At 47.9% G+C, this 14,008-nt stretch overlaps 1 protein-coding gene across 1 annotated transcript in view; it reads right to left on the reverse strand.

The window, feature by feature from the left end:
* The window catches only part of LOC115181706 (threonylcarbamoyladenosine tRNA methylthiotransferase), a 255,799-nt gene that overhangs the window by 134,311 nt on the left and 107,480 nt on the right, over positions 1-14,008 (reverse strand). The window lies entirely within an intron of this gene.

Here is a 14,008-nt window from a genome sequence, read left to right on the forward strand (position 1 = left end):
AGACTCACGCACACAGACTCACGCACACAGACTCACGCACACAGACTCACGCACACAGACTCACGCACACAGACTCACGCACACAGACTCACGCACACAGACTCACGCACACAGACTCACGCACAGACTCACGCACAAAGACTCACGCACACAGACTCACGCACAAAGACTCACGCACACAGACTCACGCACACAGACTCACACACACAGACTCACGCACACAGACTCACACACACAGACTCACGCACACAGACTCACACACACACAGACTCACGCACACAGACTCACACACACAGACTCACACACACAGACAGACTCACACAAACAGACACAGACTCAGTCACACAGACACAGACTCACGCACACAGACACACAATGAACCATATGTAATAATTATATACACATAATTGAGGAGACTAAATCCTTAACATTGATATATGACTTCCTTGGGACCCGTACGGGCAGCCATATTTTAGGTACCCGTACGGACAGCCATATTTTAGGTACCCGTACGGACAGCCATATTTTAGGTACCCGTACGGGCAGCCATATTTTAGGTACCCATATGAGCAGCCATATTTTAGGTACCCGTATGAGCAGCCATATTTTAGGTACCCGTACGGGCAGCCATATTTTAGGTACCTGTACGGGCAGCCATATTTTAGGTACCAGGCAAGCTCAATCATATATGCAGCTAAAGACTACAAATACTACTTGCACCAAGGCCTGCAATGCGAAAAAAATGAAAAAAAACTACAACGAGAGGCAGATGTGACATGAGTCTGATAATGAATGTTTACCAGAAGAATGAGAAAATCTGAATGCTTGGGGGCAAGGAGACATGCTCGTTGTTGTTGCTTTGCTTCAAACTGTCAACTGACGCTTATGTTGTGATCTGTATCAGGCAGCTAATTGGGGACTAAGTCACCATGGTCAAAAGCTTAGATTACATTGTTCTGCTATTGTTGCCTCTGTAATAAATAAACAGGAGAACATAAGTAGGGAAGGCTGAGTGTGAACCCTCTTCAGTGAATCTAATGTTTTGGTCAACGAACCAGTTCTGAGCGCAGCGCATCATTACACAGAGTCGACAGTACAGAACTAATGATCAGAGGTTAACCTACTGACCTTACAGTGCCTTCCAGGGGCTGAGAAGTCTGCATAATGATCTGATGGAGGATTATGGGATATATCATGGTGGAGATCAGCCGAATACTGAACAACATGACAGTAAGGTTGTATTCAGGTGAATAGCTAGCTAATGAGGTCTCTCTCTTTCTCCCTGTTCCACTCTCATAGGGCCTCAGACTGCATCAAGATTCCTCTCCCTCCCTCCCTCCCTCCCTCCCTCCATTCTCCCCAGGCAGCCAGCTTCTGTTCAAATCAGAAAACACTGATTAATTATCAATGAAATCCTTCACCGTCAATTTCCCGCAGGCTGAACACTGAACCTGAGACAGAGAGGCTGAAACCAAAACATCAATAATCATCAGAGGAGTAGCAGCATATATAATAGTCAACCCAAACCCAATCACCAGAGAAGTAGCAGCATTTTTATTTAAACAATAATGACTTTCCACAAGAACCTTGGGTCTACAACAAGAACCTTGGGTCTACAACAAGAACCTTGGGTCTACAACAAGAACCTTGGGTCTACAACAAGAACCTTGGGTCTACAACAAGAACCTTGGTTCTACAACAAGAACCTTGGGTCTACAACAAGAACCAGGGGTCTACAACAAGAACCTTGGGTCTACAACAAGAACCAGGGGTCTACAACAAGAACCTTGGGTCTACAACAAGAACTTTGGGTCTACAACAAGAACCAGGGGTCTACAACAAGAACCTTGGGTCTACAATACCAATCTTGTTCCTCAGGATTTGAAGTAAAGAACACTGAAGAACCTCTGTAGAAACTTGTTGACCTAGATGTTAAATCCCACACCGGCATTGAGGTCAGATCTGAGACTGGGAATCTGCCTCTTTGATATCGTTACTTTTTGAAAGTGATTTCATAACCTTGGATTCAGTAATGTTATTTTTGGCAGACGGCTTCGGCAAGCGGTTTTGAATATGGCAAACAAAGCGGGAGCCTCCTTGTCCTGTGCCTCACTGAGAAGGATAAGCAAGCCAAACAACTGGACTTGGAAAAGAGTTTCTGTATGGGAATATCAGAACCTTGCCTATAGCGGAGGTTAACTTGTAAAAAACACAGCCACACAATCTGAATATCATAACAACTTCAACAGGGGTACATAAGCACCTTGCCTCCTAATGGGAGTGCCCATAGCAAGGTGATGGGGGTAAACTAGTAAAAAAAACTAAACCAATTAACCTGTATGAACTGAAAAGAGGACTCAATCGTTTACCACGGCAAGAAAACAGGACGTGAGTGTCAGGCTGACATTTCCATCACCTGCATGTGGTTAAATGAGATTAATGCTGTGTTACTGTGACCTGCTTCCTTGATGTTCTTTCCACAGCAGCCCCATTAGAACCCGTCTACAGGAAGGTTTGATGTCATACATTCATGGGTGGATGGGGAGGCTGCTTTTCATAAATACATTCCTACAAAACCTGTAACGCACACAACATCTCACAAGGGAGGCCAACGGAGAAACAGAGAGGGATGGAAACAGGGCCGGTGTGGAAAGAGACAGGGAAAGAGTGTGATCTCTGGGTTTAGAGCAACAGGGTGGAGAGGACTGGAGGGTGTGTCCCTGAACAAGCAGGGGGGAGAGGTGGAAAGGGAGAGTCCCAAACATACAGGGGGGCGGCTGCAGAGGGTGCAGGCAGCCAGGGCCAGGAGAACAGCTGAGTGCTTCGCCTAACCCTCTCCAAACAAAACATCAGGCTGGAGCTGTAACGTAGGCTGTTGGCCCAGGAACAGGGGTGGGAGGACAGGGGAGGGCTGGAGCAGGGAGGCCACCAAACAGCCACCACCAGGACCGGGCAGGGAGGCAGGCTGCTGGCCCAGGAACAGGGGTGGGAGGACAGGGGAGGTCTGGAGCAGGGAGGCCACCAAACAGCCACCACCAGGACCGGGCAGGGAGGCAGGCTGCTGGCCCAGGAACAGAGGGCTGAGGGCAGGGGAGGTCTGAGGCCGTCTGTGTCTGTTACTAACTCTACTAACACAACCCTCCCTGAACCAAGTGTCTGTCTGTCGTCTGTCTGTCACTAACACTACTAACCCCAAGCCAACAGTGTGGCAGGACTCTGACGTCAGGAAGAGGTTTGGCTTTTGGAACAGCTCCATTGGCTGGGGAATGTTTGTCTGCCTTGGACAGAGATCATGTTTTCCTTGCTGTTGTCAACTGTAACATACAATGTATCATGTCCCAGGACTGAATAAGATAGAAACCTATTGAAGCTGGCCTACGCTCCAGGAGAAGTACAACTACCCAGTACGTAGTGAAGCTGGCCTACGCTCCAGAAGTACAACTACCCAGTACGTAGTGAAGCTGGCCTACGCTCCAGGAGGAGTACAACTACCCAGTACGTAGTGAAGCTGGCCTACGCTCCAGGAGAAGTACAACTACCCAGTACGTAGTGAAGCTGGCCTACGCTCCGGGAGAAGTACAACTACCCAGTATGTAGTGAAGCTGGCCTACGCTCCAGGAGAAGTACAACTACCCAGTACGTAGTGAAGCTGGCCTACGCTCCAGGAGAAGTAAAACTACCCAGTACGTAGTGAAGCTGGCCTACGCTCCAGGAGGAGTACAACTACCCAGTACGTAGTGAAGCTGGCCTACGCTCCAGGAGAAGTACAACTACCCAGTACGTAGTGAAGCTGGCCTACGCTCCAGGAGAAGTACAACTACCCAGTACGTAGTGAAGCTGGCCTACGCTCCAGGAGAAGTGCAACTACTCAGTACGTAGTGAAGCTGGCCTACGCTCCAGGAGAAGTACAACTACCCAGTACGTAGTGAAGCTGGCCTACGCTCCAGGAGAAGTAAAACTACCCAGTACGTAGTGAAGCTGGCCTACGCTCCAGGAGGAGTACAACTACCCAGTACGTAGTGAAGCTGGCCTACGCTCCAGGAGAAGTACAACTACCCAGTACGTAGTGAAGTTGCCCTACGCTCCAGGAGAAGTACAACTACCCAGTACGTAGTGAAGCTGGCCTACCTTCCAGGAGGAGTACAACTACCCAGTACGTAGTGAAGCTGGCCTACACTCCGGGAGAAGTACAACTACCCAGTACGTAGTGAAGCTGGCCTACGCTCCAGGAGAAGTACAACTACCCAGTACGTAGTGACGCTGGCCTACGCTCCAGGAGAAGTGCAACTACCCAGTATGTAGTGAAGCTGGCCTACGCTCCGGGAGAAGTACAACTACCCAGTACGTAGTGAAGCTGGCCTACGCTCCGGGAGAAGTACAACTACCCAGTACGTAGTGAAGCTGGCCTACGCTCCGGGAGAAGTACAACTACCCAGTACGTAGTGAAGCTGGCCTACGCTCCAGAAGTACAACTACCCAGTATGTAGTGAAGCTGGCCTACGCTCCGGGAGAAGTACAACTACCCAGTACGTAGTGAAGCTGGCCTACGCTCCAGGAGAAGTACAACTACCCAGTACGTAGTGAAGCTGGCCTACGCTCCAGGAGAAGTACAACTACCCAGTACGTAGTGAAGCTGGCCTACGCTCCAGGAGGAGTACAACTACCCAGTACGTAGTGAAGCTGGCCTACGCTCTGGGAGAAGTACAACTACCCAGTACGTAGTGAAGCTGGCCTACGCTCCAGGAGAAGTACAACTACCCAGTACGTAGTGAAGCTGGCCTACGCTCCAGGAGAAGTAAAACTATCCAGTATGTAGTGAAGCTGGCCTACGCTCCGGGAGAAGTACAACTACCCAGTACGTAGTGAAGCTGGCCTACGCTCCAGGAGAAGTACAACTACCCAGTACGTAGTGAAGCTGGCCTACGCTCCAGGAGAAGTACAACTACCCAGTACGTAGTGAAGCTGGCCTACGCTCCAGGAGGAGTACAACTACCCAGTACGTAGTGAAGCTGGCCTACGCTCCAGGAGAAGTACAACTACCCAGTACGTAGTGAAGCTGGCCTACGCTCCAGGAGAAGTACAACTACCCAGTACGTAGTGAAGCTGGCCTACGCTCCAGGAGAATTACAACTACCCAGTACGTAGTGAAGCTGGCCTACGCTCCAGGAGGAGTACAACTACCCAGTACGTAGTGAAGCTGGCCTACGCTCCGGGAGGAGTACAACTACCCAGTACGTAGTGAAGCTGGCCTACGCTCCAGGAGGAGTAAAACTATCCAGTATGTAGCTAAATATGTGTCCTGTACCACTGTGGATGTGAGTGGTAGAGGAACTTCCTGTTCCACTGTGGATGTGAGTGGTGTTGTATAGGAACTTCCTGTTCCACTGTGGATGTGAGTGGTGTTGTAGAGGAACGTCCTGTTCCACTGTGGATGTGAGTGGTGTTGTAGAGGAACTTCCTGTTCCACTGTGGATGTGAGTGGTAGAGGAACTTCCTGTTCCACTGTGGATGTGAGTGGTGTTGTAGAGGAACTTCCTGTTCCACTGTGGATGTGAGTGGTAGAGGAACTTCCTGTTCCACTGTGAATGTGAGTGGTGTTGTATAGGAACTTCCTGTTCCACTGTGGATGTGAGTGGTGTTGTAGAGGAACATCCTGTTCCACTGTGGATGTGAGTGGTGTTGTAGAGGAACTTCCTGTTCCACTGTGGATGTGAGTGGTGTTGTAGAGGAACGTCCTGTTCCACTGTGGATGTGAGTGGTGTTGTAGAGGAACTTCCTGTTCCACTGTGGATGTGAGTGGTGTTGTAGAGGAACTTCCTGTTCCACTGTGGATGTGAGTGGTGCTGTAGAGGAACTTCCTGTTCCACTTTGGATGTGAGTGGTAGAGGAACGTCCTGTTCCACTGTGGATGTGAGTGGTGTTGTAGAGGAACTTCCTGTTCCACTGTGGATGTGAGTGGTGTTGTAGAGGAACGTCCTGTTCCACTGTGGATGTGAGTGGTGTTGTAGAGGAACATCCTGTTCCACTGTGGATGTGAGTGGTAGAGGAACTTCCTGTTCCACTGTGGATGTGAGTGGTAGAGGAACGTCCTGTTCCACTGTGGATGTGAGTGGTGTTGTAGAGGAACGTCCTGTTCCACTGTGGATGTGAGTGGTGTTGTAGAGGAACTTCCTGTTCCACTGTGGATGTGAGTGGTGTTGTAGAGGAACGTCCTGTTCCACTGTGGATGTGAGTGGTAGAGGAACATCCTGTTCCACTGTGGATGTGAGTGGTAGAGGAATGTCCTGTTCCACTGTGGATGTGAGTGGTAGAGGAACTTCCTGTTCCACTGTGGATGTGAGTGGTGTTGTAGAGGAACTTCCTGTTCCACTGTGGATGTGAGTGGTAGAGAAACGTCCTGTTCCACTGTGGATGTGAGTGGTAGAGGAACGTCCTGTTCCACTGTGGATGTGAGTGGTAGAGGAACATCCTGTTCCACTGTGGATGTGAGTGGTAGAGGAACTTCCTGTTCCACTGTGGATGTGAGTGGTAGAGGAACGTCCTGTTCCACTGTGGATGTGAGTGGTGTTGTAGAGGAACTTCCTGTTCCACTGTGGATGTGAGTGGTAGAGGAACATCCTGTTCCACTGTGGATGTGAGTGGTAGAGGAACTTCCTGTTCCACTGTGGATGTGAGTGGTAGAGGAACGTCCTGTTCCACTGTGGATGTGAGTGGTAGAGGAACATCCTGTTCCACTGTGGATGTGAGTGGTAGAGGAACGTCCTGTTCCACTGTGGATGTGAGTGGTAGAGGAACTTCCTGTTCCACTGTGGATGTGAGTGGTAGAGGAACATCCTGTTCCACTGTGGATGTGAGTGGTAGAGGAACATCCTGTTCCACTGTGGATGTGAGTGGTAGAGGAACATCCTGTTCCACTGTGGATGTGAGTGGTAGAGGAACGTCCTGTTCCACTGTGGATGTGAGTGGTGTTGTAGAGGAACTTCCTGTTCCACTGTGGATGTGAGTGGTAGAGGAACGTCCTGTTCCACTGTGGATGTGAGTGGTGTTGTAGAGGAACATCCTGTTCCACTGTGGATGTGAGTGGTAGAGGAACGTCCTGTTCCACTGTGGATGTGAGTGGTGTTGTAGAGGAACTTCCTGTTCCACTGTGGATGTGAGTGGTAGAGGAACATCCAAGCCATGTTTATCTCTCTGCCTTAATGTAGAGGGGGATGAAGTATAGACTACAGCTCTGAACAACCTGTCAGCTCACATCCATTCGACTCATTGGGGAGGTTTGTGTAAAAAGTGAAATCACATTAAATGATACACGACGTAGCTACACTCAACTAAATTAATATTTCAACAGTTTAGCAAAAATAAAGCTAAATTGTTTAATTGCCTTTTGAAAGCCTCACCAAAAGCTAACAGCTAACATTTCATTTGGCCTTTCAAGCCTGAGTGTAAATGATTCATTATGTTTCATCTACTTTAAAGCAGTGTTTACCCTGTCTGAACACAGAGAACTAAGATACCTACTCCGCTCTAAGGACTCTACAGCCGTCGAGTGTAGCAGCCAGGACAGGGTAAACCCAGGGTGAGGTGTTCATTATGTACCAGGACAGGGTAAACCCAGGGTGAGGTGTTCATTATGTACCAGGACAGGGTAAACCCAGGGTGAGGTGTTCATTATGTACCAGGACAGGGTAAACCCAGGGTGAGGTGTTCATTATGTACCAGGACAGGGTAAACCCAGGGTGAAGTGTTCATTATGTACCAGGACAGGGTAAACCCAGGGTGAGGTGTTCATTATGTACCAGGACAGGGTAAACCCAGGATGATGTGTTCATTATGTACCAGGACAGGCTAAACCCTGGATGAGGTGTTCATTATGTACCAGGACAGGCTAAACCCTGGATGAGGTGTTCATTATGTACCAGGACAGGGTAAACCCAGGGTGAGGTGTTCATTATGTACCAGGACAGGGTAAACCCTGGGTGAGGTGTTCATTATGTACCAGGGAAGGGTAAACCCAGGGTGAGGTGGTCATTACGAGCCCCACTATCTCTCAGCCCTAGAACACGAGGTCTCTCTCTCTCTCTCTCTCAGGGGTAAACTAAGCGAGCGTCTCGGCAGAGAGACATGTTAAAGCCGTTCAGCTCCATTACTGCTGGGTGGAGTAATTACAGATGACCCTCTTCTCTCTCAAGGTTCATAACCCCGGATAGCTGGAGCCCGGGCCAGAGCTCAGCGGTGGCTAGTGACTGGGCTCTTTATTTAACATTAAGGATTTGCATGCTAAAGAACAGGCAGAGAGAGCAGAGACGCTAATAATGGCTAAGAACTGATAGCATATTTATGTCCCATATCTTTATTCTCTGTTTCTCTCCACACACCTTGTTTTCATAACATTCCCCGGTGTTACTTCCCCCCAATCTGCATGATAAACGTTGTGTTACCGCGGGCGATCGTCCCGCTGCTAGAGATATTTATTCATGCTCAGATTACAGCATCCATGTCTCCAGGCTCTTCTCTGTTTCCTTTCTCCATATACAGCTATAGCTCAGTGGTGTAATCTGGATTACATCTACATAGGCTCAGTGGTGTAATCTGGATTACATCTACATAGGCTCAGTGGTCTAATCTGGATTACATCTACATAGGCTCAGTGGTGTAATCTGGATTACATCTACATAGGCTCAGTGGTGTAATCTGGATTACATCTACATATGCTCAGTGGTCTAATCTGGATTACATCTACATATGCTCAGTGGTCTAATCTGGATTACATCTACATATGCTCAGTGGTCTAATCTGGATTACATCTACATATGCTCAGTGGTCTAATCTGGATTACATTTACATAGGCTCAGTGGTCTAATCTGGATTACATCTACATAGGCTCAGTGGTGTAATCTGGATTACATCTACATAGGCTAAGTGGTCTAATCTGGATTACATCTACATAGGCTCAGTGGTCTAATCTGGATTACATCTACATAGGCTCAGTGGTGTAATCTGTATTACATCTACATAGGCTCAGTGGTGTAATCTGGATTACATCTACCTAGGCTCAGTGGTGTAATCTGGATTACATCTACATAGGCACCAGTGTGCATCCTGTTTAGTTCCTGGAGAACACATACTGACTGACACACCACAAAACGATCCCATTTTACAATCTAAACGTGAGTCATGACCTCGACCGTGAACCCAGTCAACATACAGTGGCTCTTTAAAAGGTTTTGAGTTTATGCCGCGACCGTTTGTGGTAGATAGTTAAATCTAATTGAGTCATTCTGGCAACAATGGCGGACACTTAAATAACGTGCCATAGACGTGCCAATTCTGCGGTAGCCAACAAGCTGTGTTGCAGTACGCCACAACTATTAAAGGAAGAACCACTGTACAGGACGGAGGCTCGTGATATACATTAAATATACAGTACATTAAATATACAGTACATTCAATATACAGTACATTCAATATACAGTACATTCAATATACAGTTCATTCAATATACAGTTCATTCAATATACAGTACATTCAATATACAGTACATTCAATATACAGTACATTCAATATACAGTACATTCAATATACAGTTCATTCAATATACAGTACATTCAATATACAGTTCATTCAATATACAGTTCATTCAATATACAGTACATTCAATATACAGTTCATTCAATATACAGTTCATTCAATATACAGTACATTCAATATACAGTTCATTCAATATACTGTACATTCAATATACTGCACATTCAATATACAGTACATTCAATATACTGTACATTCAATATACAGTACATTCAATATACTGTACATTCAATATACAGTACATTCAATATACTGCACATTCAATATACTGCACATTCAATATACAGTACATTCAATATACTGTACATTCAATATACTGCACATTCAATATACTGCACATTCAATATACAGCACATTCAATATACAGTACAAAAGGTGAGGACACAACAGTTCACCTGATACAAGACTGAATCCAAACATTACACTGTTTATTCTATGTGTATTTTACATTTACTGTACTTTTCACTGCATTTGTTGATAACGAAATACTCTGGATACATTCAGTACCATGATATGAATATTCATGAACATGTTGGAGACTGTGGGTTTGAGGGAGAGGACTAACTGGTGTCTACAGTACACACCTCTCCAGACTGTGGGTTTGAGGGAGAGGACTAACTGGTGTCTACAGTACACACCTCTCCAGACTGTGGGTTTGAGGGAGAGGACTAACTGGTGTCTACACTACACACCTCTCCAGACTGTGGGTTTGAGGGAGAGGACTAACTGGTGTCTACAGTACACACCTCTCCAGACTGTGGGTTTGAGGGAGAGGACTAACTGGTGTCTACAGTACACACCTCTCCAGACTGTGGGTTTGAGGGAGATGACTAACTGGTGTCTACACTACACACCTCTCCAGACTGTGGGTTTGAGGGAGAGGACTAACTGGTGTCTACAGTACACACCTCTCCAGACTGTGGGTTTGAGGGAGAGGACTAACTGGTGTCTACAGTACACACCTCTCCAGACTGTGGGTTTGAGGGAGAGGACTAACTGGTGTCTACAGTACACACCTCTCCAGACTGTGGGTTTGAGGGAGAGGACTAACTGGTGTCTACAGTACACACCTCTCCAGACTGTGGGTTTGAGGGAGAGGACTAACTGGTGTCTACACTACACACCTCTCCAGACTGTGGGTTTGAGGGAGAGGACTAACTGGTGTCTACAGTACACACCTCTCCAGACTGTGGGTTTGAGGGAGAGGACTAACTGGTGTCTACACTACACACCTCTCCAGACTGTGGGTTTGAGGGAGAGGACTAACTGGTGTCTACAGAACACACCTCTCCAGACTGTGGGTTTGAGGGAGAGGACTAACTGGTGTCTACACTACACACCTCTCCAGACTGTGGGTTTGAGGGAGAGGACTAACTGGTGTCTACAGTACACACCTCTCCAGACTGTGGGTTTGAGGGAGAGGACTAACTGGTGTCTACAGAACACACCTCTCCAGACTGTGGGTTTGAGGGAGAGGACTAACTGGTGTCTACACTACACACCTCTCCAGACTGTGGGTTTGAGGGAGAGGACTAACTGGTGTCTACAGTACACACCTCTCCAGACTGTGGGTTTGAGGGAGAGGACTAACTGGTGTCTACAGAACACACCTCTCCAGACTGTGGGTTTGAGGGAGAGGACTAACTGGTGTCTACAGAACACACCTCTCCAGACTGTGGGTTTGAGGGAGAGGACTAACTGGTGTCTACACTACACACCTCTCCAGACTGTGGGTTTGAGGGAGAGGACTAACTGGTGTCTACAGAACACACCTCTCCAGACTGTGGGTTTGAGGGAGAGGACTAACTGGTGTCTACAGAACACACCTCTCCAGACTGTGGGTTTGAGGGAGAGGACTAACTGGTGTCTACACTACACACCTCTCCAGACTGTGGGTTTGAGGGAGAGGACTAACTGGTGTCTACACTACAAACCTCTCCAGACTGTGGGTTTGAGGGAGAGGACTAACTGGTGTCTACAGAACACACCTCTCCAGACTGTGGGTTTGAGGGAGAGGACTAACTGGTGTCTACACTACACACCTCTCCAGACTGTGGGTTTGAGGGAGAGGACTAACTGGTGTCTACAGTACACACCTCTCCAGACTGTGGGTTTGAGGGAGAGGACTAACTGGTGTCTACAGAACACACCTCTCCAGACTGTGGGTTTGAGGGAGAGGACTAACTGGTGTCTACAGAACACACCTCTCCAGACTGTGGGTTTGAGGGAGAGGACTAACTGGTGTCTACAGAACACACCTCTCCAGACTGTGGGTTTGAGGGAGAGGACTAACTGGTGTCTACAGAACACACCTCTCCAGACTGTGGGTTTGAGGGAGAGGACTAACTGGTGTCTACAGTACACACCTCTCCAGACTGTGGGTTTGAGGGAGAGGACTAACTGGTGTCTACACTACACACCTCTCCAGACTGTGGGTTTGAGGGAGAGGACTAACTGGTGTCTACAGAACACACCTCTCCAGACTGTGGGTTTGAGGGAGAGGACTAACTGGTGTCTACAGAACACACCTCTCCAGACTGTGGGTTTGAGGGAGAGGACTAACTGGTGTCTACAGAACACACCTCTCCAGACTGTGGGTTTGAGGGAGAGGACTAACTGGTGTCTACAGTACACACCTCTCCAGACTGTGGGTTTGAGGGAGAGGACTAACTGGTGTCTACACTACACACCTCTCCAGACTGTGGGTTTGAGGGAGATGACTAACTGGTGTCTACAGTACACACCTCTCCAGACTGTGGGTTTGAGGGAGAGGACTAACTGGTGTCTACAGTACACACCTCTCCAGACTGTGGGTTTGAGGGAGAGGACTAACTGGTGTCTACAGTACACACCTCTCCAGACTGTGGGTTTGAGGGAGAGGACTAACTGGTGTCTACAGAACACACCTCTCCAGACTGTGGGTTTGAGGGAGAGGACTAACTGGTGTCTACAGAACACACCTCTCCAGACTGTGGGTTTGAGGGAGAGGACTAACTGGTGTCTACAGAACACACCTCTCCAGACTGTGGGTTTGAGGGAGAGGACTAACTGGTGTCTACAGAACACACCTCTCCAGACTGTGGGTTTGAGGGAGAGGACTAACTGGTGTCTACAGTACACACCTCTCCAGACTGTGGGTTTGAGGGAGAGGACTAACTGGTGTCTACAGAACACACCTCTCCAGACTGTGGGTTTGAGGGAGAGGACTAACTGGTGTCTACAGAACACACCTCTCCAGACTGTGGGTTTGAGGGAGAGGACTAACTGGTGTCTACAGTACACACCTCTCCAGACTGTGGGTTTGAGGGAGAGGACTAACTGGTGTCTACAGAACACACCTCTCCAGACTGTGGGTTTGAGGGAGAGGACTAACTGGTGTCTACAGAACACACCTCTCCAGACTGTGGGTTTGAGGGAGAGGACTAACTGGTGTCTACAGTACACACCTCTCCAGACTGTGGGTTTGAGGGAGAGGACTAACTGGTGTCTACAGTACACACCTCTCCAGACTGTGGGTTTGAGGGAGAGGACTAACTGGTGTCTACAGAACACACCTCTCCAGACTGTGGGTTTGAGGGAGAGGACTAACTGGTGTCTACAGAACACACCTCTCCAGACTGTACTCAGCTCTTTAGTAATGTCAAAACACTTTAATGACTCAGATAAATAACATTCTACTATAATGTGTCTGTTTTTTAGCAGTCCTAGCTTTGCCATTGAGCAACTGAGGAAAGCACATTCATAGTTTTATAAATGTTTATTTGGAACACAGCCGTCCCCCCCCCCCACCATTACACAATCACTGTTGTTGTTTTTACGCAATCTAAAAACGCACACAGCTGGATCAGTGTCTGTAGTCCAAGGTATCCAGGAAGTCACGCAGGCCGCGTTTAACCCTTTCCATGACATGTGGCGGATTGGAACAGTCGGGCTGCCGTAGAATGGAGTCATGAGCGCATTCAAGTCTTTGTTCCGCAGCTAAATTATCTTCACAATAAAAACACACAGACTTATTCCATACAGGACAACCCAGGGGATCATAGACTTATTCCATACAGGACAACCCAGGGGATCATAGACTTATTCCATACAGGACAACCCAGGGGATCATAGACTTATTCCATTCAGGACAACCCAGGGGATCACAGACTTATTCCATTCAGGACAACCCAGGGGATCATAGACTTATTCCATTCAGGACAACCCAGGGGATCCCAAACAGACTTATTCCATTCAGGACAACCCAGGGGATCCCAAAAAGACTTATTCCATACAGGACAACCCAGGGGATCCCAAACAGACTTATTCCATTCAGGACAACCCAGGGGATCCCAAACAGACTTATTCCATACAGGACAACCCAGGGGATCAGAAATATACTTATTCCATACAGGACAACCCAGGGGATCCCATGTCATCCCTG

The sequence above is a fragment of the Salmo trutta genome, unplaced genomic scaffold (genome assembly GCF_901001165.1).
Source record: "Salmo trutta unplaced genomic scaffold, fSalTru1.1, whole genome shotgun sequence".
In the NCBI taxonomy this organism is placed as follows: Eukaryota; Metazoa; Chordata; class Actinopteri; order Salmoniformes; family Salmonidae; genus Salmo; species Salmo trutta.